The sequence below is a fragment of the Leucopleurus acutus genome (genome assembly GCF_964270905.1).
Source record: "Leucopleurus acutus genome assembly, chromosome: 7".
Classification (NCBI taxonomy): Eukaryota; Metazoa; Chordata; class Mammalia; order Artiodactyla; family Delphinidae; genus Leucopleurus; species Leucopleurus acutus.
The window spans coordinates 33,871,413-33,898,815 of record NC_139150.1 but is presented as its reverse complement, the minus strand read 5'-3'; the positions used below and the strand labels follow the sequence as shown (position 1 = coordinate 33,898,815).

General features: G+C 42.9%; 1 pseudogene across 1 annotated transcript; it reads right to left on the bottom strand.

Moving 5' to 3' along the window:
- Window positions 1-20,064: 20,064 nt before the first annotated feature.
- On the bottom strand, window positions 20,065-20,979 carry LOC309964034 (nucleophosmin-like; annotated as a pseudogene). Its single transcript has 2 exons — window positions 20,353-20,979; window positions 20,065-20,273 (listed from the first exon to the last, which is right to left on the bottom strand). The product of its transcript is annotated as a nucleophosmin-like (transcript).
- Between the last annotated feature and the right edge of the window lie 6,424 nt (window positions 20,980-27,403).

Sequence of the window (27,403 nt, the reverse complement as noted above, 5' to 3'; positions counted from 1 at the left end):
TGCCAGAAACTACGTGAATGAGCTAGGAAGCGAATCCTTCCCAATCACATTTTGAGATGACTGCAGGCTTGTGAGATACCCTGAAGCAGAGGACCAGAGAAACTGAGATCAGAAATGTTATGATTTTAAGCCCCTAAGCTTTGGGATAATTTGTTACGCAGCAGATAACTGGTACATGGGAAGCACTCTCACTTCCACTATAGTCTCCAGCCAGGCTGCCCCACCTCAACCAGAAGACACACACACACACACACATATATGAATGCCTCTTCCCCTTGGGGTGGAAGATTTGAATACTTCTGCTAGGTCAGCCTAGACTTGTTGAGGGGACTCTGAAGCCTGGGGATCCCCCCAGCCTCGTGCACTCCTTTTTTTTTTTTTTTTTTGGCTTCAACATGCGGCATGTGGGATTTTAGTTCCCCAACCAGGGATTAAACTCATGCCCCTTGCATTGGGAGCACGGAGTCTTAACCACTGGACTGCCAGGGAAGTCCGTTTTTTTTTCTTGTGCACTCCTGACATTCAGAGGAAGCAAAGAGACTGGGGAGCCCCCTTGAGATAACAAAGGGAAGGAGGGCCAGGAGAGCTGCCCCCAAGGAGCCTAGGCCTATCCTTAGGACCCCTGCTTGCCCAGCCAAGTTTCACAATATCCGAGTCCACCCTGCAGCCTTTGGAACAATGAATATGCGCAGTGTCAGTAAATGCAGATTCAACCTACTTTCTTTTGGCCTTTAAGTCTGACATTAAGATTAGAATTAATTGCTCCCAAAAGGAAATGAGTAACACATGTTACAACCTTAAGCGAGAGGCTTACCTTTGGAGACCTCAGCCAACCCCAGTCTGGGCTGGGCTTTTCTCAGAATTACATCCATGACTTCTGTTCCACGCTGCGTCTGGGTGCTGTTTGAGAGAAAGGCAGTGTTTCCTAACACTCCCTTCTTCTGGATTATTTAGATTCCAAGGGGAATCCAGAAACTACATGACGCCATGGCAAGATATTTCGGACTGTGCCATGGAAAACTTAGGCAAGATCGGCCATGTTTTTAAGCAGGGCTGTGAGTTAAAAACAAACCAACAGCACATGGGTCAGCCAGGAAATCCAGGATGGGTAGCAGCATGTGTGAAGACAGCTTAGCCAATACTATGCTCACTATGAGTCAGGAGTGTCATGAAGCTGCCAAAATAATGAACTTGGAGACTGTATTAAAAGAAGCAGAGCGCTCAGAGCAAGGAGGTGATGGCCCCGCCTGACTTTGCCCTGTTCAGGGTGTCTGGATTGGCCCTGAGCTTCACATTTTTTGAGGGACATTGATCAACTGGAATGTATCATGAGAAGACAATCAGGATGGGGAAGGGGCTGCAGCCTGTGTCCTGGGAGGACCACTTGGAAGAATTAGGCTTGTGTAGCCTGAAGAAAGTCAGACTGCAGCACAATGTCCTTTCTTCAAGTCCCTGAGTAGTCTCCAGGACAGAGATGCTGCAAGGGGGCACACTGATAGCATCAATGCCGTGTAGCAACAGACTTCAGTCAATAAAAGGAAGAAGCTTCAAAGAGTCAGAGGTAGACAAGGGTGATACTGGCTGGCTCAGGCAATAAAAAACTCCCCATTCTGGAGGGATGTCCAAACACAGTTGAAAAAACAGATGGAGAGGTTCACAGAACAGAAGGGAAAGCTGAGGAATCAGGTCTTAAAAAGGACAGAATTGGGGCTTCCCTGGTGGCGCCATGGTTGAGAATCTGCCTGCCGATGCAGGGGACACGGGTTCAAGCCCTGGTCTGGGAGGATCCCACATGCCGCGGAGCAACTGGGCCCGTGAGCCACAACTACTGAGCCTGCGTGTCTGGAGGCTGTGCTCCACAACAAGAGAGGCCGCGACAGTGAGAGGCCCGTGCACGGTGATGAAGAGTGGCCCCTGCTCGCCGCAACTAGAGAAAACCCTCGCACAGAAACGAAGACCCAACACAGCCCAAAATAAATAAATAAATAAATAAATTTATATATATATATAAAAAAAGGACAGAATTCAGGGCAGCAGCTAATAGATGAGCTTTTCTGAGTGTCACTGTCAGGATGAATCAGGTTGTCAGTAATTTGAACTCACACTCAAACTCCAGGGAGACTGCCTGACTGATCCCTCTGGTATCACACACCCCTCTTGGCTAGCAGGGGACAGGGTACATTGACCAACAGATAGTCCAATCATGACCATACCCATTGAAGGAGAGTGGGGATTTCCACAAAGCAAAATCAGGAAGATGTTATCAAAAGAAAGGGATGTTGTGCTAGCATAATAAAGGGATTTGTGTCTTGCTTTTGCCAGGATAAGTCGATAGGACTTGTCAAGGGGACTCTAAAATCTGTTCCTCCAATTATATGTTAATTATATCTCAATGAAGCTGGGGGGAAAATGAAATAAAATAAAAATCCGTTCCTCCAATCTTTTCCATTATAGTGAGAGTAATGATTTCCCTGACCCTATAAAAGGCCCACAAACTGTATCAAGATCAAGGTCCTGGGTAACATTGACACTTTGAGATGTGGGTACAGACATCTTGGTGGAAAAAACACTGGAACGTCTGTTTCCATCAGCAACGAGAACCAAACACCCTTAAAGAACTTTCCAATGGAAACAACTAAAATATCTGGATGAAATATCTTTTAAAATGCATTGCTGGGTCTTCCCTGGTAGTGCAGTGGTTAAGAATCTGCCTGTCAATGCAGGGGACTCCGGTTTGAGCCCTGGTCTGGGAAGATCCCACATGCTGCAGAGGAACTAAGCCCGTGCACCACAACTACTGAGCCCACGAGCCACAACTACTGAGCCTGCGCGCCTAGAGCCCATGCTCTGCAGCAAGAGAAGCCACCGCAATGAGAAGCCCGCACACCGCAACGAAAAGTAGCCCCGCTTGCTGCAACTAGAGAAAGCCCATGCGCAGCAACAAAGACCCAACGCAGCCAAAGAAAAAAAAAAATCTAGGGCCTATTTTAGGTTGAGAATGTACAAGGAGACTATACAAAAGTTGGAATTTCCAAAGGTATACATACTCAGGATAAGGGTGAATAAAATGCATTTTCTATTTCTTTTTTGTTTGTTTTTCGTTTCTTTTTGTTTGTTTCTTTTTTTTAACGCATTTTCTTTTTGCCTTATATCCCAGACTTGAAGCTGAAGAAACTGGCAACCTGAAAACACCAAAGGGCACAGACAAAAATGCCTCCCCAAAGCCTGCTCTCCTCAGCCAAACAAGCAGGAAAAGGGCAGCCCAGCAAGACAGAAAACTACTCCAGTCAAACACCACAGAAAAACCGTGACCCACCCACACCCACACCAACAATGGCCAAGTGGGGAGCATGGACCCAATTACATGCTGTTGTGGTAAAATGAATGACGGTCCACAAAGACACCCAAGTCCTAATCCCTGGAACCTGCAAATATTACCTTATGGCAAAAGGGTCTTTAATGTGATTAAGTTAAGAATCTTAAAATGGGGAGATTATCCTGGATTGTCCAGGTAGGTCCTAAATGTAATCACCAATGTCCTTATAAGAGAGGGGGAGAGGGAGATTTAACACAGAAATAGGAGATGTGACAACGAGAGCATGAGATCGGAATGACGTGGCCATGAGCCAAGGAATACTAGCAACCTCTAGAAGTTGGAAGAGACAAAGAACAGATTCTCTCCTGGAGCCTCAAGAAGGTGCTAGCCTTGCCAACACCTTGATTTTAGCCCAGCGAAACTGATTTTGGACTTCTGACCTCCAGAACTGTGAGAGAATAAATATGTGGTGTTTTAGGTCACCAAGTCTGTGGTAATTTGTTTTAGCAGCTATAGGAAGTTAACATAGCTATCTATCAGAAACTTACTTCTAATATAGCAATATAGGCAAGTTGAAAGTAAAAGGATCAAAAATATATATCATCAAATCATTAATCAAACAAAACAGGAGGGCTATATTAATATCAGGTAAAGTAGGCTTCAGAACAAAGAAAATTCCTAGGAACAGAGTAGGACTTTACCTAATGACAAAAGGGTAAACCCACCAACAACACTTAGCAATCCTAAATGTGTATGCACCAAACAACCGAGCTACAAAATATGTGAAGCAAAACTGATAGAACTGAAATGAGAAAGAAACAAATTCACGATTATAACTGGAGACTTCAACAACCCTCTCTCAATAATTGATAGAACAAGTAGACAGAAAATTGGCAAAGATATAGAACAACTCAGTGATACCATCATACAAGAGGATGTAGTCAACATTTGTAGAACACTCCACCCAATAACAGCAGAATACACCTGCTATTCAAATGCCTATGGAAGATGTGCCAGAACAGACCATCTCCTGGGCCATAAAAACAAACCTCAATAAATTTAAAAGAATTGATATCATACAGACTTAGCTCTCCAAAGTTCTCTGAGAGAGATAACAAGAAGATCTCCAAATACTTGGAAACTGCACAGCACATTTCTAAATAGTCCATGGGTAAAAGAGAAAGTCTCAGGGGAAAAAAAAAATTACCAATGGAAGTGAATGAAAATGAAAATACAACATGTCAAAACTTGTGGGAAATAGCAAAAGAACTGCTAAGAGGGAAATTTATATCACTAAAGGCATACATTAGAAAAAAGGAAAAATCTCAAATCTATGACCTAAGCTTCCACCTCAAGAAAACAGAAAAAAGATAATAGCGTCAATAATATTATAACTCTGTATGGTGACAGATGGTAACTAGTCTTATCATGGTCATCATTTTGTAATATATAGAAATATCGGGGCTTCCTTGGTGGTGCAGTGGTTGAGAGTCCATCTGCCGATGCAGGGGACACGGGTTCGTGCCCCGGTCCAAGAAGATCCCACATGCCACAGAGCAGCTGGGTCCATAAGCCATGGCTGCTGAGCCTGTGCGTCCGGAGCCTGTGCTCCGCAATGGGAGAGGCCACAACAGTGAGAGGCCCGCGTACTGCAAAAAAAAAAAAAGCAATCCAACAGAGGAAAGATACCCTTTTCAACAAATGGTGCTGGAGCAACTGGACATCCACAGTCAAAAAACAAAAAAAAAACCCTCAACCTAAATCTCATACTTTATGCAAAAATTAACTTTAAATGGATAATGGACTTAAACATAAAATGTAAAACTACAGAACTTTTAGAAAAAAACATGGGAGAAAATCTTTGGGATGTAGGACTAGGCAAGCAAAAAGTTCTTAGACTTGACATCAAAGCACAATGCATAAGAGAAAAAAAATTGCTAAATAGGACTTTGTTAAAGTTAAAAACATTTGTCTAGGAAAGATCCTGTTAAAAGGAAGAAAAGACAAGCCACAAACCAGAAGAAAATATTTTCAAATCACATATTTGACAAAAGATTCATATGTAGTACATATACAACTCTCAAACTCAACAGTAAGAAAACAATCCAACTAGAAAATGGACAAAAGAGATATTGCACCAAAGAGGATAGATACATAGGTGACAAATAAACACATGAAAAGATGTTCAACATCATTAGCCATTAGGGAAATGCAAATTAAAACCACAATGAAATATCACTGCATACCTATCACAACAGCTATAATAATAAAAAAAAAACAGCGACAACACCAAATGTTGGCAAGGAGTCAAAGAAACTGGATCATTCATAAAATGCTGACAGGAATGTAAAATAGTACTGCCACTCTAGAAAACAGTTTGGCGGTTTCTTATAAAGCTAAACATATAACAACAATGTGACTCAGCAATTGCACTCCTGGGCATTTATCCCAGAGAAATAAAGATTATGTTCACACTAAAACCTGTATATGAATATTTATAGCAGCTTATTCGTAATAGCGAAACTTCTGAAAAAAAAACAGATGTCTTTCAATGGGTAAATAGTTAAACTTTGGTACACCTGTATCATGGAATAATACTTAGTAATAAAAAGGAATAAACTACCAATACACACAACAACTTGGAATAACCTCCAGAGAATTATGCTGAGTGAAAAAAGCCAATTCCAATAGGTAACATGTTGTACGATTGCATTTATATAACATTATTGAAATGAAAAAAATATAGTAATGGAGAACAACAGCTCAGAGATTGCCAAGGGTTAAGGAGAGGGTGCAGTTGGGAGTGAAGTGGGTGTGAATATGAAAGGAAACAGGAGGGCTTCCCTGGTGGCACAGTGGTTGAGAGTCCGCCTGCCGATGCAGGGGACAAGGGTTTGTGCCCCGGTCTGGGAGGATCCCACATGCCGCAGAGCGGCTGGGCCCGTGAGCCATGGCCACTGGGCCTGCGCGTCCGGAGCCTGTGCTCTGCAATGGGAGAGGCCACAGCAGTGAGAGGCCCGCGTACCGCAAAAATAAATAAATAAATAAGGAAACAGGAGAGATCCTTGTGGTGATTGGCATGTTGTGTATCTTGAGTATATGAACGTTGCTATCCTAGTTGTGTTATTATACTATTGTTTTATAAGATGTTACTATTGGGGGAAATTGAGTAAAGGGTACATAGGATCTCTCTTATTTCTTTGTCTTTTTTTTTTTTTTTTTTTTGGCTGTGCCTCATGCCCTGTGGGATCTTAGTTCTCCAACCAGGGAATTCTGTATTTCTTAAAAGTGAATCTACAATTATTTTAAAGTATTAAGTTTTGACATAAAAATAAATCAGGTTAGGGAGTTCCCTGGTGGTCCAGTGGTTAGGACTCCACGCTTTCACTGCTGTGGCCCCAGGTTCAATCCCTGGTTGGGGAACTAAGATCCCATAAGCCACAGTGAGAGACAAAAAAAAAAAAATCAGGTTAATAAAATAAACCCTCTGTAGCTGTGATAATATCAGACAAAATCTTTTATGGCCCAAAACAAACAAACTAAACCTCACTAGAGATAATGTGGGTCACTTTATAATAATAACACTTTCAGTTCACCAAGAACATAATAACATTCTAAACTTGTCTGCACCTAACAACTTAGCTTTAAAATATACAGAGCAAGGAATCCAATTTGGAAAAGAAGAAGTAAAACTGTCACTGTTTGCAGATGACATGATACTATACATAGTAAATCCTAAAGATGTCACCAGAAAACTACTAGAGCTAATCAATGAATTTAGTAAAGTTGCAGTATACAAAATTAATACACAGAAATCTTTTGCATTCCTATATACTAGCAATGAAATATCAGAAAGGGAAATTAAGGAAACAACCCCATTTACCATTTCAACAAAAAGAGTAAAATACCTAGGAATAAACCCACCTACGGAGGCAAAAGAAAGTTTTCTGTATCCAGAAAACTATAAGATACTGACAAAAGAAATCAAAGATGACAGAAATCAAAGATGACACACAGAATTGGAGAGATATACCATGTTCTTGGATTGGAGGAATCAATACTGTGAAAATGACTATACTACCCAAAGCAATCCACAGATTGAATGCAATCCCTATCAAATTATCGATGGCATTTTTCACAGAATAAGAATAAAAAATTTTACAATTTGTATGGAAACACAAAAGACACCGAATAGGGGCTTCCCTGGTGGCGCAGTGGTTGAGAGTCCGCCTGCCGATGCAGGAGACAAGGGTTCATGCCCCGGTCTGGGAAGATCCCACATGCCGCAGAGCGGCTTGGCCCATGCGCCATGGCCACCAGGCCTGCGCGTCCGGAGCCTGTGCTCCACAACGGGAGAGGCCACAACAGTGAGAGGCCCACGCACCGTAAATAGCCAAAGCAATCTTGAGAAAGAAAAACGGAGTTGGAGGAATCAGGCTCCCTGACTTCAGACTATACTACAAAGCTACAGTAATCAAGACAGTATGGTACTGGACAAAAACAGAAATACAGATCAATGGAACAGCATAGAAAGCCCAGAGATAAACCCACGCACCTATGGTCAACTAATCTATGATAAAGGAGGCAAGGATATGCAATGGAGAAAAGACAGCCTCTTCAATAAATAGTGACGGGAAAACTGGACAGCTACATGTAAAAGAATGAAATTAGAACACTCCCTAACACCATACACAAAAATAAACTCAAAATGGATTAAAGACCTCAATATAAGGCCAGACACTATAAAACTCTTAGAGGAAAACATAGGCAGAACACTCTTTGACATAAATCGCAGCAAGATCTTTTTTGACCCACCTCCTAGAGTAATGAAAATAAAAACAAAAATAAACAAATGGGACCTAATGAAACTTAAAAGTTTTTGCACAGCAAAGGAAACCATAAACAAGATGAAAAGACAACCTTCAGAATGGGAGAAAATATTTGCAAATGAAGCAACTGACAAGGGATTAATCTCCAAAATATACAAACAGCTCATGCAGCTCAATGTCAAAAAAAAAAACAACCCAATCCAAAAATGGGCAGAAGACATAAATAGACACTTCTCCAAAGAAGACATACAGATGGCCAACAGGCACATGAAAAGATGCTCAACATCACTAATTATTAGAGAAATGCAAATCAAAACTACAATGAGGTATCACCTCATACCAGTCAGAATGGCCATCATCAAAAAATCTACAAACAATAAATGCTGGAGAGGGTGTGGAGAAAAGGGAACCCTCTTGCACTGTTGGTGGGAATGTAAATTGATACAGCCACTATGGAGAAGAGTATGGAGGTTCCTTAGAAAACTAAAAATAGTACTATCATATGACCCAGCAATTCCACTACTGGGCATTTACCCAGAGAAAACCATAATTTAAAAAGATATATGCACCCCAATGTTCATTGTAGCTCTATTTACAATAGCCAGGACATGGAAGCAACCTAGATATCCATCAACAGAGGAATGGATAAAGAAGATGTGGTACATATACACAATGGAATATTACTCAGCCATAAAAAGGAACGAATTTTTGTCATTTGCAGAGACGTAGATGGACCTAGAGACTGTCATACAGAGTGAAGTAAGTCAGAAAGAGAAAAACAAATATCATATATTAACGCATATATGTGGAATCTAGAAAAATGGTATAGATTATCTTATTTGCAAAGCAGAAATAGAGACACAGATGTTGAGAACAAACATATGGATACCAAGGGGGAAAGGGCAGGGGTGGGATGAATTGGGAGATTGTGATTGACATATATACACTAGTATGTATAAAATAGATAACTAATGACAACGTACTGTATAGCACAGGGAACTCTACTCGGTGCTCTGTGGTGACCTACATGGGAAGGAAATCCAAAAAAGAGGGGATATATGTATACATATGGCTGATTCACTTTGCTGTACAGCAGAAACTGACACAGCAGTGCAAAGCAACTATACTCCAATAAAAAATATATATATAGAACAAAAGTTGGCAGAATTAAAATACACCATCAGAACCCTCCTACACTGTTGGTGGGAATGTCAGTTGGTGCAGTCACTGTGGAAAACAGTATGGCGGTTCCTCAGAAAACTAAAAATAGAATTACCCTATGATCCAGCAATCCCACTCCTGGGTATATATCCAGACAAAACTATAATTTGAAAAGATACATGTACTCCAATGTTCATAGCAGCACTATTCACAATAGCCACGACATGAAAACAACCTAAATGTCCATCGACAGATGAATGGATGAAGAAGACGTAATATATATATACATACACACACACACACACACACACACACACACAACGGAACATTTCTCAGCCATAAAAAACAATGAAATGATGCTATTTGAATCAACACGGATGCAACCAGAGGTTATCATACTAAGCGAAGTAAGTCAGGAAGAGAAAGACAAATACCATATGATATCATGTATATGTGGAATCTAAAATATAACACAAATGAAACTATCTATGAAACAAACAGAATCAGGGACATAGAGAATAGACTGGTGATTGCCAAGGGGGAGGGGGTGGGAGAGGGTTGGATAGGGAGTTTGGAATTAGCAGATGCAAACTTGTTTATATAGAATGGAAAAACAACACTGTCCTATTGTATAGCACAGGGAACTATACTCAATATCCTGTGATAACCCATAATGGAAAAGAATATTAAAACAAATGTGTATATATATATATATATATATGTATAACTGAGTCGCTTTGCTGTACAGCAGTAATTAACACAGCATTGTAATTCAACTATACTTCAATAATAAATAAATAAATAATAAAATAAAATACACCATCACAGTAAACACATCTCTCTCAATAATAATAGATCAAACAAACAAAAATATCAATAAGCATAGGGAATATTTGAACAGCTCAATTAACAAGCCTAACGTCATTCAAGGAATAGGGAACCCAGCAATAGAAGAAAACATTTTTGTTGGCACACATGGAACATCTATAAGTATTGACCAGGTGCTAACCCATAAAACAAGCCTCAAAAGATTGATGTCAGACCGTAAACTCTGACCATGCACTTAAGTTAACAATAACAACAACAACAAAAATAACTAAAGATAAAAAAAAAGAAAACTAAAGAACCCTACATGTTTGGAAAATTTAAAACAATTCTAAACAGCTCAAAGAAGAAGTCTTAATAGAAATAGTAAGATATTTAAGATCAAACCATAAATAAAATATGGCATATCAAACCTGAGGGAGAGAGCTAAAGTGCTATTTAGAGGGAAAATTATAGCCTTAATATTTACCTTAAACAGAACATTTTCAAAATTAATTAGCTAAGCAATCTAACATAAGAAATTAGAAATCATAAAATAAGAAATCCAAAGAAAGGAGAAGATAATAAAGATAAGAGAAAGAATTAATAAAATATAAAAATACAATATAGAGATATCAACAAAGTAAAATCTGTATTTTTGAAAAGCTTAATAAAATAGACAAACTTCTGATGAGATTAATCAAAAGGGAAAGAGATTGAGAGAGAAGGCTCAAATAAATACAATTAATTATGGAAAAAGAGGACATAAACATAGATGCAGCACATCTTGCCATTGTGCACCAGAAGATATGTACAAGAATTTTCACAACAGTGTGTTCATCAATTGTAAATAACTGAAAAAAACCCCACAAATGTCTATCAACATCAGAGTGCATAAATAAATTGTGGTCTATTCATACAATGCAATACTACTTGTGAAATTTCACTGCAAGTGAAAATGAATGAACTACAGCTACAAACATCAACATGGGTGAATCTCAAAAACAAAATATTTAACATAAAAAAAGAAAAGTCACAGAGGAATATATGCCTTATTATTTCAGTCATAGAAAGTGCTAAATGGATGAAACTAAACAATACCTTTCTTGTTTAGGGATCTATACACATAGGAGTGATATTAGAAATATTTGCTGACTATTCAGCCAGGCACCAACTGATCAGGGTGGGTGCCCAGCCAACCAAAACAGACACCAGCTGTAAACAATGGGAAATACTGTACCGGAGCAAATGGCTGAATGTCAGTCCTCTATACCATCACGTTGTAACTAAAGAAATACATGGGGATGATTAGCACAAAATTATGTTAGTGATTATCCTGGGCAGGGAGGAATTAGGAAGCAAAAGGGGAGAGGAACCTAAGGGGTCTATGGCAATACTCTGATCTCTTAGGCTGGGTGGTGGCTTCAAGGATGCTCATTTGATGATGATGATGATGTGTAGTGCATCAATTCCTTCTTTTATATGGATGATATATTTCACCAAAAACAGTTTTTAAAGATGACTGGACTTGGATTCAGAAGTCTTAGATCCACATCTATATAAATTTCTTACTAACTGAAGCTCAGAGAGATTGTGATCTAACCACCTTCGGTAACAGCCTCAAAACTAGCCTCCTGACTTCTAGTCGAGTGCTCCTTCCTCTACACCCAGTTCCATGGCAGAGCTTCCTTTAAGTTCCATTCTCTTGAGCATTAATGGTTTGTTAAATGTTACATGTAAAAGTTGTTGAACCCAGGGCTGTCAGGATATGCAACTCCAGGGTCACCATGCACACAGTAAGATACTGTCAGCACACATCTTAGATGTCTGCTTTCACCCCCAGAACGTCCCCTTCACAGCACCCTGACATCCAGACCAACTAACCATGCCTCTGACATAGCCAAGAAGGAGCAGAGTAGGGAGACTCTCGTCTACAATGGGTTCTCGAGTCCGCATGTCCACCCCATTCCTTCCACCCTTTGCCATTAGACAAATGGCAGAACCAAGAAAGGAGGAAGGACCTACTCAAGATTACCCAACAGGTCAGGGGCAGTACAGGACTCTGAGCTGCCTGCATAGGCTGGTGGCTGTGGGGCCCATCCACCCACTTTCCATGGAAGCAACCCAGGTAATTAGTACTGATGCTAATGCCCCACTCTGGAGTTCCTGACACCTCGTCTTGGATCTAGGCCCTTTCAAAAGGAGCATTTCAAATAGGAGCCAGCAACACTTACAGAGGGTGGGTCTTAATCCATAGAGGATCACTAGCTTCACCCAAGTGATGGGACATCCATCAGCACCTCCCATTCTTCCACCAATTATCTATCTACTAATTATCTGGGATTAAGAATTGACACGGAGCGACATGGTCATTAACCACATATTTGCATGGCTCATTCATGTTAGTGGGGCTGCTCAGTCTCACCGAGTCTAATTGGACACGCCCACAACGCTGCACAACACATTTACATCTGCTCGGCTGTCAGCAGCCAATAAAGGACGGCAGGATGTGCTTACTTGCAAAGGGACTTGGCTCTTGGCAAAATATTTTTGCAGGCAAGCTGGATGTCTTGGCTTTCTGGCAGCGAGGCTTAACTCAGAGCACGCAGACTGAGGCTCTGAGGCTTAACTCAGAGCACGCATTCAATATTCGATAGCTCAAGCACTGTAGCAAGCACAGCACTGACTCCAGGAAATTTTACAAAGGTGAAGGAGACACTGTTCCTACTACCTCGGAGGTTTACCACCAGTCAAGGAAACACATGTAAGCAGAGAGAGCTAAGGGCCCTGAGAGAGGGAAAAGCAGCATGCCATGGGAATGCAAGCCCAGGAGAGATGTTTGGCCTGAGAAATCAAGGGAGGCCTCGCAGAGATGGCACTTGCAGCACAGGGACAGATAGAGAGAGGAATTCCAGGCTGAAGGAACTACAAAAGCAAGGGCACAGAGATGTGCAAGGAAAACGGGGCGTGGCCTAGTGTAGACGGCACACATGCCATAGACGGGAAGGAGATGCCCTGGGTCATACCACAGAGAACACTGAATGTACTGCCAGGGTTTGGAAATGTTTCTGCTGGTTATGAGGAACATGGAAGGAATTTTGTTTCGGCGTGTAGGTGGGTGGGAGGGTGTTAGTAAACTTTTTATTGAAGGATAGCATACATATAGAAAAGTGCAAACATTTTCACTAACTGACCACACCTATGTAAATAGCACCCAGCTAAAGAAAGAAATCATTACTAAAAACTCCAGAAATCCCTTTTGGCCCCCTTTCAGGAACTACCCAATCACAAGAGAAAGAACTATCCTGATTTTAACACCATAAATTATTTTCCCCTATTTTCTTGCATTTGGCTTCTTTCACTCAAAGCAATGTTTTCAAGACTCATCCATCTTGCTATACATAAAAGTAGTTTGTTAGTTATCTTTACGTTAATATCCCATTGTATGAAGGTATCACAATTATTAATGGGCAATATTTAGTTTCCAGTTTGGGGCTATAAACCTTCTTGCACATGACTCTGGTGCTTTTATGGGTGCTTTTATCCATCTGTTGTGTACCTATCTAGAAGTGGAATTGTTGGGTCACAGGGTATGCATATATCTACTTGAATAGACAGTGCTAGTTTTCTAAAGTTGTTTTGTCCATTTACAGACCCACCTAACATAGAGTGTGGTGCTTAGAAAAGAGGGAGCTGGGACAAAGGGACCAGCCACGAGGCCATGCAATAAAGCCCAGGAAAGAGATAATGAAATCAGTGGCAACAGAACTGGAATAAAAAAGGCTGATAAAAAGAGGCACTGTAGGGTGGAACACATAGGCTGTGGACACAAGGGAGAAGTGGACTTGAGAGGGAGGTGGAGGAAGGTTCCTGTATGGGGTGGCTGGCTCGGTGAGGGTTGTCAGGTTTGAAGGCAGGAGAAAACATCTTAGTTTGGGACACATCGAGTTTGAGATGTAGGACAGACAATATGAAGATGTCCAATAAATTGCTGGTTACGTGGGTCTGTTCGCTAAGGGATGAGGTCAAGGCTGGAGACACAGCATTAGGATTTATCATCACAGAGGCAGGGGTTGAAGCCAGGTGTGGCTGAGGTTTCCCAGGGGCGTTGTGTGGAATCAAGGAGAGGAGGGTTGAAGACCAGCCGCCCACCTTGACGGGATGAGCGGAGGAAGAGGAACGAGAAACATCGCTTCGGTCTGAAACGCTCACAGGGGCTGTGAGGCGTGAGTCAGGCCCTTGGAGCCCAAGCAGCAGCCTGGGGTCCATCTCACCAGCCACGTTTTCTACTCAATGAACTTGCATCACTAACCTCAAAGCTGCATTGCAAGATCTGCATCAGACTGCGTACCTCTGGCAGCACCCTAGGGACAATGGGCACCAGAGACTCATAGCATCTTGGGGGCTGGGAGTCCTCTTCCCCACCTCCACACATCTCTGCCAGGATGGTATCCAGCACCCCAGGCAGGGCATTCAAACTCCCCATGGCGGTCCATTCCACTGTTGAGTGAGTGAGGCTACAAGAAAACCTTTCCTTACAAATGCAGTCTCACGATGTTAGAAGTCAAAGGAAGAGAAAAAATCGACCCTCCAATGGTGATGACCCTGGATAGAGTAAGATGCTAGGCCTCTGCATTCTGGAAACTCTGATTCTACTAACGTAGCCACGAGCATCTTCCTGTTGGGGTCATGGCACTTGACCCCTCACAGGAAGCGGCAGTGATTTCACTACCGTTCGCACCCTGGCTGGGGACGTGCTCATCTGCTGCAGGCATTCCTCTGGCTTCATCAAGCAGTGAGTCCTGCCCTGGAATGTGGCCAGGCTCTCAGGACTGAGGCAGTGCATGCCACGGCACAGATCCACCAGGCTGGACACGCGGAAAGAACGAGCAGCGGCTGGCTGAGAGCGAGCCCACTGCTAGTAAGGCGGGCACGATGCCATGAGATTCAACGTCTTTTTCTAAATATTTACCTGCACCCGCCCTTTGTGGATCTCTGGAGAAGAAGAAGGAAGACAGATATGATTAAGAAATGGCTCGCCCCCACTTGCCGCCTTGGGGAGATTTGTGAAAGAAACAGGCATACAAGAAGGAAAGGTAGTAGCTGAAACTTCTTTTTTTTTTGGCTTTGTTTTTAGCAATTTCCAAAACACCCACCTACGTAGCCTCTGCATGATCTGAAATATGGAGGTTTGATATCTGGGAAAGGCATCACAGAGGAAAACTGCCCTTGAGCCTCAACAGAAAGGGTCTCATCAGCCACTATTAACAACTGACACAGCATGAAACTCCAAAGTGTTAACCCTTGGATACGTGTTTGCCAACTGAAAAGACATACATCACGTTCTCTGGACTACAAGCCATCCATTCCATTAGACCTCAGACTGAGGATTCTTAGGAATTTTCCAAAATTTGCAGACTTCGGAAGTAGTTAGCGTCTATCCAAGATGACAGAACAAGATTAGCTTTCTGGCTCTACAGAATCCTTTTTCTTTCCCTTTGCTTTACCACTCATCTTGCCTATTATTGTACACTGACACCCTCTATTTTCTCAAGACGATTCCCATTATCTTCATCCTATTACTTTTGACCCCCTATGGTCATGACACTTGCCCAATCCATAGGCATGGAATCCCACCAAGCACAGCATATGACCAGTAAACAAGGTATGGGAATAGCCCATGCTCGTGGGATGCACAGCTTGATATCACATAATGCACCTGGAGGCGGCCAGCCTCACAGAATGCTGAAATGCCCTTCTAAAGGCACAACCAATGTACTAGGCACTCTGTAAGAATAGAGTGCCATTCTTCAGGATGCAGTGCATTTGTTAAATCAGAGACCCCCTATAGGTGCATGTGCCCCAGCAGGAAGGACAGATGGCCTGGGAACCAAGGGGTGGAAGCAGCAGTGGGCCCACTAACCGTCAGTCCCAATGTCCACTGTGTAACTTTGTGCTTCCCATCTCTGCACCTCTGGCCTCTGCAGGGTCACACCTGCTCAATCTCATATGAATCCACCAGTATGGGAATATATACTATGGCTTATCAGTTGGACTTCTTGACTGGAACTTACTTGTTTTATAGAAAATTGGTTGATCTTCTCAACTTCTTGATTGTTGTGGTGGTTTCACTGGTATATTTATATGTTAAAACTCATCAAATTGTACATTTTAAACAACTGTACCTCAGTAAAGCTGTAAAAAAATGGAAAATTTGAGAAGTTACGTGAAATGCCTGATCTCAAATGAAAAAAAAAATACTGAGATTTCAATAGAGAGTTTGGTAGAAATATAAAAAGTAGATAGAAAAATCAAGAAATCCTTCACAGAAGAAGTAACCATAGGCATGATTCAAAATTAATAAAGTATATTTTCATATACAACTCCAACTGCTCTCTTTAAAAGCTGGAGCAGCTTAAAGAGAAGGCCTCTCCTACTCTTCAAACCAGGATGGGTTTGAATGTGCAGGTTGGGGCAGGGCTTTAGGAGAGGGGAATTGCTCTGTGTAATAAAGGAGAAGCATTACAATGCTGGGGAAAGGGGAAGCGCCTGGGAGAGAGGAGAGAGGAACCAGGACCAGCAGGGTGGGACACTGCAGGGGTGAATTAGGGTGAGTTGAGAGCCCTCAGGGGCAGAGCAACACAAAAGGGACTTCGAGAGAAAAGGAATTAATCAGAGAGGATTTTTAAGTTGTTTACTATGGTGTATGCCATGGACCTCTCTCCCTCGGGTCACTCCCACACTATCTTTTAAAAAGGCTGCATTGCTCACTAATTCTTTTATATGAAAATGGATTTTTCGGGAAATGTTGAAGGGGACAGGGATGAGTTGTATGTCTGTGTTGATGCAAGGCAAAAACAGATTATGCGGAGAAGTTGGAGCTAAAGACTTCAGCGTAAATCCCTGGAAATGAACAAAAAATTATAGGAGAACTTCAGAGTTTCAAAAGCTGTGGAACTGGTGAGATTCAAGTTGAGATCTCCCAGGGGTAAAGAAGGACCCAGATAATATCTAGGTTTTAGGCGGAAGAAACAGGAAATAGCATAAGATATATATGTGATATGATGAAAAGATGGAGTAGAAAATAAAAAAGGCCCAGAGAAGGGTAGAGGGATTTAGAAAGCATTGAGGGACCTGCTAGGCTGAGAGGCTATAGTTCACCTACACTCTTTGTCCCCCCAGCCCCCCAACCACCACCCTAGAGAAACTGAAGATGAGCCCCCAGCAGTAACTGAGTTTTATTTTTTTCCTGCCCCTCTTCCCAGTTTTCTAAATTAAGTTATGTTGGCCCAGAGAGACAACTGAGATGGGAACTCTGAGGAAAGAAGAGAATATCATCTTTGTGGGCAGGGGGGGCTAGAGTATAGCGTCTAGGAACTTTATCCAATACCCACAGACCATCTGTTTGGTGTTGTAGCGAGATCTGGGAAAAAAGAAACCCAATCACGCAATTCAGGAGCCATGGATTGGATTATTAAGAGAGTTCAGAAAAACTGACGAAGAATGGAGTCCTCAACACTGGTTCATCAGTCATTCCCCAGCCCCACCCCCCATCCAGGTGTCTTGGCCAAGCCTTTCCTCTGTGTTAGGGCTGATCTGAATAGCAATGCTGAGCTTCTGAAAGCTTCTAATCAGATGCTGGAGCCCCAGTGCTGTCCTCAGGGAGCAGAACCTCACCTTCTGGAGCAAATCCTATCTGAGATTTTGTCCCCTTCCTCAGAAGAGGTCAGTCTACTAACTGAAGAAATTCAACTGTGGATCCCACACAGAAGACCTTTCTGCAAGGTTTTCAAGAAAATAATATTTTTATCCACTTTATAAATGAATAAAAGAGAAGTAAATTAGAACTCTGTTAATGCAAAGTAGAAAGATTTAGTCGTGAATTATGATCTGCCTAAAGAGAGGAGAATAAGGATTGAGGCCAAGCCCCTCATTCCTTTTTTGTTTTGCAGCATCAGTGCAGGGAAGAAGAGGAGCAAAGAGGGAGCATTTTGTGGGTAAGGTTCTGCCTATTCAGTCCAGAGCTCTCAAGGGTTAACCTTAATCTCTCCTTTCCGTAAGACCCAGGTCCACATCCACAGTCTCTAAGGATGTCAGCTGCTAGAGCTCATCACTCTTAGAAAACAAAGTTCTCAGCAGGGAGAGTCATAGGAAGGAGTCAGAACCAAGAACACTTCTCCAGTTCCCTGCTAGGTCCATCCCTGGGAATGGAAGAATGGTGGAGCGGGCCTGTGGGTCTTGACCACTAGGTGGCAGTGTGAGACGCGGTGGAATGGATATCTGGAGGCAGACCTTTTGGGTCCTGTTTCGGGACAAATTGTTTAATTTTCCTAAGGTTCAGATTCCTCCTTGAGATACATTTGACCTTCATCCCTCACACTGTGGTTATGAGGATCAGATGGGATAAAGTATAAAATGCTATTCCATCCCTGAGCCTGTCTATTGTTGTCACTGACTGTTTGACCTTGTACAATAATGCTTGGGGCTTTTGAAGTCTAGTCTCCCAAAAGCCTCCCCCAGAGGACAGTTTTGCTCAGCCTCCTATAAGATCCTTTGCTCCTACCTTCACCGCATGTGACCAAGTCTCCTTCTTTCCCAGCTTGGAGAGTTTGCCAGAAAGGAGCACGCGTGACATGGGACCTGTTGACTGGTTGGAAAAATGGGTATTGATGAAGCTCTTCTCCTTCTTTCCTTCCCCCTCTTCCTAGCATATGGCTTCTGTGACTGCAGGGCCCCTGTGCAACCGAGGCTGACATGAGAGGGTAATCCTATAGGGAAGGGAAGTTGAAAGAAGCACCCTCCTTGAAGAAAAAAAGAAGCATCTTGAAGTCAGTGATGTAGGGAACGTGACTCCTGCCAGGCCTGCTGGGCCCTCCTATCCTCATTCTGCTCCCAGCTGCAGCATACATCCTGTCTTTTGCAGCCATCTGGACAAGCTTCTTGATGATAACAGTTTGCGGCAAGATCCCTGCTGGGAGGATCATGATAGAGTGACTGTAGAAGCTGATCTTCTGATGTCTGGGGAGGTTGGGAAGCTGCTGCTTCCTCTGTGTCCTTTTGCCTTCCACAGCTCCTCCGCCTGAGCGCTCCCCTCCCTCAGAGTCCTGTCTCTGGGGGACTTGGCAAGCAGGTGCACTGAGGACGTAGCTTCTCTTCCTCAGCCCTGATCTGCAGGAGCTCCAGGAGATACAAGTCACAAAAAGAGTGCATTTCCAAATTATGGAGCAGAGAGAAAAGGAGGAGGGACACTTCCTAAGCAACTGAGGCAGACTACCAATGAAATCTTCTAGAACTTCTTTTTTACTTTATTAAAATACTGAGTTTATTGCACATGTATATTTTTATCTCCCCACCATTTTCATTTGTCTGACCACCACTACTACTATGTCCTATCATAACATTCTAGACATACTTAAAACCAAGCAAAGGGTGGAGTTCCACCTTTAAAAACTAAACATGCATTTTGGACAACACATTCTTGGCAATGGAACCTGGACAATATTTATCAGACATGGTAGGGAAAGTTCTCACTCTTCATTATAAAAAGGACAGCCAGGTATCAACTATTTTCTATCTATCTATCTATCTATCTATCTATCTATTTATTATCATCTATTTTTGGCTGCATTGGGTCTTTGTTGCTGTGTGCGGGCTTTCTCTAGTTGTCGTGAGCGTGGGCTACTCTTCATTGCGGAGCATGGGTTTCTCATTGTGGTGGCTTCTCTTGTTGCAGAGCATGGGCTCTAGGTGCGTGGGCTTCAGTAGTCGAGGCACGCAGGCTCAGTAGTTGTGGCTCGTGGGCTCTAGAGCACGAGCTCAATAGTTGTGGCGCATGGGCTTAGGTGCTCCGCGGCATGTAGGATCTTCACGGACCAGGGCTTGAACCCGTGTCCCCTGCATTGGCAGGCGGATTCTTAACCACTGTATCACTAGGGAAGTCCCTAAACTATTTTCTTAAAGAGACTTCCTCCACTGCCAGAGATCTTGAATAGCCTTCCGGAAACAATTCCTCACTTAACTGATGAACTTGGCTTCCACTCTGGGAAGGGAACCACCTTTTTCTATACTTGCATTTTTACTTTAATGTCTTCTACAGAGCTAGGTCCTTTCTGTGTTTTAGCAGTCTTTTCCTGTTTTTTGAAGGATTCTTGACCTTTTGATCTTGGTGTTGATGGTTTTGAGTCTTTTCCATTCTGGTTTCATTTTTGTGCACTTTTGGCTGGAGTATCTTGTACAGATTACTGGAGCTTTTTCTTCAGCTTCCTCATCATCAAAGTCATCATCATCGTCATCTGCATCATCATCATCATCTTCATCAGCAGCAAGTTTTACTTTTTTCCGTGGAAACTTGCTACCACTTCCAGGGGCAGAACACTTTCCAGGTATACTTAGGAGTGTCACATCCTCCTCCTCTTCATCTTCTCACTCTGCATCTTCCTCCACAGCTACTAAATGCTGTCCACTAATAATGCACAGGCCCTGAACCACACTTCAACCATCAGACCACAGTTGGTGTTATTTCAAAGCCCCCAAGGGAAACCATTGGCTGTACAGACATCTTTGAAGTTGCCAGTGTTACCTGAATTGGACTGCCTTCATAATTCATCGCCTCTGCTCCAACAATGTGCAATTCATCCTTTGCACCAGCCCCTAAACTGAGGGTTCTTAAAGATAACTGGTGCTCATTTTCATCATTATCCACCTTAAAGTGATAATCTTTGTCGGCCTTTAGTTCACAACCGAAAAGATAGTTCTGGGACCTCAGGGGACTCATGTCCATGTCCATCGAATCTTCCATGGGTTGGTGGCATGCACTTAGGTGGGAGAGAAAGCGGACAGAGGTAAACGACTACTGTTCCGGAGAATAGCCGCGAAGGATGGAATCATACCAGGGCTGGGGCTACTTTAGTCTCTTGCAGACACACAGGACACCGCAGGCTCCCAAGCCTTGTGGAGCATCATAGACAAACCAAAGCAGCTGCAGTCCTCGGCAGTTCCCAAACCCCAAAACTTGAAGGGACTCTTTGTAGAAGTGGAGCCAGCTCTTCCAGGGTGTTCCCTCTCTGCATAGTGAGTCCCTGGGGCTACTGTCCTGGTCTTGGGTGGCTGACCCCCACTAGCGTCTCCCTTTGCCTTATTCAGTGGATTCCCTAATGGGCCCAGTCCATATTCAGGCTAAAATATCCCCATTGCAGCCCCAGCCCCAGCCCCCTCTGATCTTGAACCCTGCCCCAATCCCAGCCCCTAACTCAGGCCCACCTTCAACCTCTCTCCCATTCTGTTACCCCAGATAGGGCCTGTGGAGTGTCCTTCTCTGAACCCCAGGATGAAGTGCAGTCTCTCATCCCAAAAGAAATTCAACCCCGAAACTGGCACTTATTCTAGAAGCAGCTGGAACTCTTTCCGGTCCAAAGAGCTCAGGAAACCTTTCATCCTCTAGCTCCCAACGTTCCTCAGTGCAACATGGCCTCTCTGTCCTAAGTACCAGGCTCCATCCTTGCTAGAGAATTTCCTATTATCAATGAGATCTGGCGGCAGCTGGAGCACCACCTTTGAAAGAGCTTCGTCCAACACTGGGCCCACCTGGCACAGATAGAGCCTCAGGGCAAACTAGCAGGGAATTCTTGGCCAAAGGGCAAACATGAACCTTCACAGCCCTCTGTAGTAGGGGCCAAAGCAGCAAGGAAGAATCTAGGCCACATGACGTTGAGGCAATCAGGAAATTTCCATGTGAAGGGACAGGCAAGGTGACCCACAAAGAGTCTGGTGCATAGCCTGAGGAAGAGCCCCCAAATAACCCAGGTATTTAGAAAGCCATCCTGGGAGGAGTCTAGGGTCTGACTCTGAGGAGACAGAAAGTGACCTGGTATGTCACTCAGGGGGCTCAACAGAAAACCTAGACCAGAGGCAACTGGAAAACACCCTAAAGATTCATTTGGACAAGAACTTGGGTAGATGTCTCCAGCAGGAGCCCTGTAGGTGTGTGTAGTTCATGGCTTGTTGCCACCTATACACTGCCCCCTCCTGGGGAGTCTTATGGCCACTTGAAAACTGGAAATTCAGCACCTTCAATGAATCAGGAACACTGCCTGAATACCTCTTGGAAGCTTTCCTTCCTTGATCTAGGCATTAGACAAGCACTACAAGCCCAGATTATATGGTTTGGGGTACAGCAAAGGTAGAGCTTACCTCTCAAGCTCCCTGAATCCATAAAACCGTTTAGCTGATAGAGACTCAATAATGGCCCCTTCCTCAGTCCACCTTCCTCTCTCAGCCACCCATGTTTCAGGGATGGCTAAGCCGAGGTTGCTTAGCTCTTTGAAAGAAACCCTTAGGCAGGTCAGGAGAGAAGCTGATGACAAAAGTTCAGTCTCCATCTTGGATAGTCCTCTCCCGGTTCCTCAGCTGTAAACAAGGAAGGCCAGACAGCCCTGAGATGTTGGTTATTGTTCACACAAGACCTTCAGTCGGAGGAGAAGAACAAACTTTTTAGCTCCTCCCACCCATCATCATGGACAAACTGTGGCAGAGTGGGAATGTATGGGGGACAAAAGAGGCAGTCCAGAGTCACTCCAAGTCAAACAATGGCAGGACATGACCCAAGGGATGAGAGTGGAGTCATGTCCCAACAGACTCTAGTCACAGAGGAGCAGTACCCCAGAGGCAGAGAACAGGGAGGAGAGGGTCTGGAGGTAAGCATCTTCTTTCCACTTTAGGAAAAGGATGTTGGAGATTAATTTAGGGATTCCTTCAAAGGCCAAAAAGTCCAGGGAAGAAGTTCAAGATGACTGCAGCTCCTGAGCCACAACTGGAAGATGTTCTGAGAGCCTGTGAGCTGGAAGATGCACAGAAACTAAATGGCTGTCTGAGCGGTCAAGGGGTCCAGTGACCAAGGAATCTCCCTCCCCCCTTGAGGAGTGCTGGTTGCCTAAGATCTGCAAAGGCCAAGCCTTAAAGAGCAGCTTGCTTATGGACTGAGGCTCATACTGGAGGTAGAGATGCAGAGCCAGCCTCAGGATTTTCCCACTGAAGTGCTCCTTGCCTCAGAGAGTCTGCCTACTCCATTTCCTTAAATCTATAAATCAATTTGAGGAGAGTTGACATCTTACTAACACCATGCCCTTCAATTCACAACATTGTAGATCTCTCCATGTACTTAGACCTTCTTCAATTTCCCTTGGCAATGTTCTTTAATCTTCCTTGTACAGCTATATCTTGATAAATTTATCTTGATTTATCTTGATAAATTTATCTTGATAAACATATCTTGATAAATTTTATCCCTATTTCATATTTTTACATGAATGCTATTTTTAAGTTTCCAATTGTTCATTGCTAATATATAGAGATAAAATTAATTTTTGTTTTTTGACCTTATATTCCATAACTTTGTTAAAATTATTAGTTCGAGTGGCTTTTTCTGTTGACTCTTTAGGATTTTCTACATAGACATGTCATCTGTAAACAAGGAAAATTATATGTCTCCCTTTCCAATCCATGTGTTTTTTCTTTCTTTTTCTTGCCTTACTGCATTAGCTAGTACCTCCAGTACAATATTGAATAGAAATGGTACATGTAGACATCCTTGTGTTGTTCTTGATCTTAGGTTGCAAAGTATTCAGTCTTTCACCACTAAATATGACGCTGGCTGGTTTTTTTGTAGATGGCCTTTATCAGATTGAGGAAGTTCCCTTCTATTCCTGGTTTTGAGTTTGTTTGGTTTTTTTTTTTACAGGAATGGATATTATATTTGGTCAAATGCTTTCTCAGCATCTATTGAAATGAACATAGCGTTTTTCTTTTTCAGTTTGTAAATATGATGAATTATGTTGATTTATTTAATGTGAAACCAACTCCACATTCCTGGGATAAATCATACTTGGTCATGATATATTATCCTTTAATATGTTGTTGGATTAAACTTCCTATAATTTTCTTTAGAATTTTTGCAAATAAGAGATATTGGTTTGTAGTTTTCTTTCTTGTAATATTTTTGTCTGGTTTTGGTATCATGGTAATGTTGCGATCATAAAATGAGCTGGAAAGTATTCCCTCCTTTTCAATATTTTAAGAGTTTATTTAGAATTATTTTTTCTTCCTTGTTTGATAGAATTCACCAGGGAAGGCATCTGCACCTGAAGTTTTCTGTGAGAGAAGGTTTTTAACTACAATTCCAATTTCTTTAATAAAGGCTCTTCAAGTTATTTACTTCTTCTTTAGTGACTTCTGATAATTTGTATATTCATATTTTTTATTCATTTCATCTAAGTTTTTAAAATTTATTGACACAAAGTTGTTCATAATATTCCTTTTAAATATTAGTATAATTAATAGAGGTGTCACCTCTCTTCCCTGATACTATTAATTGGTTTTTTCTTTTTTTCTAATCAGTCTGAGCCAGAAGTTTATCAAGTTAATCTGAAACAACCAGCTTTTGGTTTTATTGATTTATTTAAAATTTTCTGTTTCATTGATTCCTGCTTTGGGTTTAATTTGCTCTTTTTGCTGCAATTTATTGGGATTTTAGCAAGTAACAGAAACAAATGCATGGGTTCACTCCACGTTTATCCAGAAATCAGAGATGTGATTTGAGGGGAACTCAGTTCCCCCTCAGTTCCCTGGTCAACTCAGTTTTAATTCCACTTCATGGCTCTTCCATTTGAATTTATGGAATAGCCATTTGTAGATTCTCCTAGGCTGGAAACCCTAGAGTTATTAGTGTTTAAGAATGTTGGTTCTGGGGGCTTCCCTGGTGGTGCAGTGGTTGAGAGTCCGCCTGCCGATGCAGGGGACACAGGTTCGTGCCCCGGTCTGGGAAGATCCCACATGCCGCGGAGAGGCTGGGCCCGTGAGCCACAGCCACTGAGCCTGCGCGTCCGGAGCCTGTGCTCCACAACGGGAGAGGCCACAACAGTGAGAGGGCCACGTACCGCAAAAAAAAAAAAAAGAATGTTGGTTCTGGGACTTCCCTGGTGGCGCAGTGGATAAGACTCCGTGCTCCCAATGCAGGGGGCCCGGGTTCAATCTCCGTCAGGGAACTAGATCCCACATGCATGACGCAACTAACAGTTCGCATGCCACAACTAAGGAGGCTGCGAGCCACAACTAAGGAGCCTGAGAGCTGCAACTAAGGAGCCCGCGAGCTGCAACTAAGGAGCCCACGTGCAGCAACGAAGACCCAATGCAACCAATAAATAATTTTTTTTTAAGTTTCAAAATCAATATAAAAAAAATGTTGGTTCTGCAGTTTGACAGACTCAGGATTTACATCCTAAGTCTTCCCCTTTCTAACCATGAGACCTTGTAGAGTAATTTAATGTCCTTGATCCTCAGCTTCTCAACTGTATAATGGAAATAACAGTATCTTTCCTCATAATGAGATAATCCATGTTAATTAAAACTCTTAGCTCTGTACCTAACCTGAAGTGCTTAATAAATGTTAGCTATTATTTATTACTATTTTTTCATGACTTTCATCACAAAAATCCATCCTGCCTTAAAAACCCCTTTATCATTTAAGGATTTTGTCATGTTAACCCCTCCTGTTAAATAAACTCACTTTCCAGTGCTCAAGAGTGTGGTAGCTAAATGTACAAGCTAGCTTTTGTTTTATAGCAAATCATCCCAAAATTAGTGGCTTAAAATAAACATGTTTTTCCCCTCATGATTCTTTGTGCTGGCTGGCCATCTAGGCCAACTCAGATATAGCTGGATGATACAGGATGGCTTCACTTATACGTCTGGTGACTGGTTCAGTATCAGCTGAGACTCAGCCATGATCCCAAGCAGGCTAACTCAGGCTTGTTTGTGTGGTGGTAGGAGTCCCAAGAGGAAGAGAGGGCAAGCTCTGATGACCAAGCTCCTCCCACCTGAGGACCCAGCGGATATTCTGTGCATGGCTTCACTAATCAATCCATTTTATGTCACTTGATTTCTCCTTGCCTTGTTTGCAAGCACTTCTTACTCATGTTGTCCTCCTAGATTGAAGGTATCTTTGAATGTGACCATTTATCTTGGCAAAGACAGGATACTGGGCAAAGAACTAAGGAAGAGAAATCTCCAGCTCCGATATGAGGGGGTCCCTGACTTGAAGTCCCTGAGGTCCCTGGATAACCAGCCTAACCCCTCTGGGACTCGGTCCTGCCTTGGCTCTGCCAGTTCTCTGACCTCGACTCCTCCCCAACCCAGGCAGAGCCTGAGCCTCCAATCTGTTGACAGCCCTACTCCACCGCCAACGCAAGCTCAGCTCTGCCACCTGTGACCGTGCCAGCCTGCCCTTCTTCCTAGTCTGCCCCACCTCCATCTCAGCACAGTCCCCTGACCCAGTGGGAATAGTTGATCCCCAGCTCTGAGCCTCTCCTTTCCTGCTGACTGAGCTCAGAGCTCCCATTGTGACAGTGGGTGAGGACCAGCCCTGGGGATCCAGGGAGAGCAATCCCCAGCAGTCAAATGGCCTGTGAGCTCACTAAATGCAAGCAGACAGAGACCCAGTGGGAGGAGCTGACGAGTGAAATGATCCTGCAAGCAGAGACCCATCCCTTTGTCTAGCCGACGAACTGCACAGGTTTGGCAAGTACGGAGCTAAGGTGCTCTCAGCAGCTCAGCCCTCTACCAGCAACACCATCCCGCACAGGCGCCTGTCTTCTGCCTGGAGGCCCAATGCCTTATCCAAAACCCTGTCTGGGAAGAAGAGAAAAAGTCAGTGCATCCTTGGGGACAAGCTGCCCAGGCCCAGCCAGTTTACCTGCTCCAAACTGGCTCAGCTCCACAGCTGATGTGTGACCTGGGTGATTCTGTTTTTGTGATCCACATGTGATGCTCCAGGAAAATATATCTCTAACTATATTTACCAGATTGGGAGGGGGGGGGCGTGAGGACAAAGTTACATATTTATATAAATCGAACTTATTCAAGTTAGGACATTTAACTCTCCTTATGTTCCACCTATAAAAATAACATGTGCTCATGATTAGAAAAAAAATCCACAGCATACTGAAGAGAATAAAGTGAAAAGTTCCCTTCCCCAATAAGCCCCCAGAGAACATGCCCCCACCCCCAAGCAACCATCGTTAGCATACTTGTATTTATCCTTCTAGAAGTCTTCTACATATGTATAAACATGGATTTGTATAACTTCATTTGACATGTATGAATAGAACATTATAACACATACTTTACTATTTATGTTGTATTGGTGAGCTTTCTCACATGGCTACATGACTAAATCCTTTCAAAAGGATTTAGAGAGTCCATGACTTAAAAGCATGCAATAACCCAAAAACCTATTTTATAA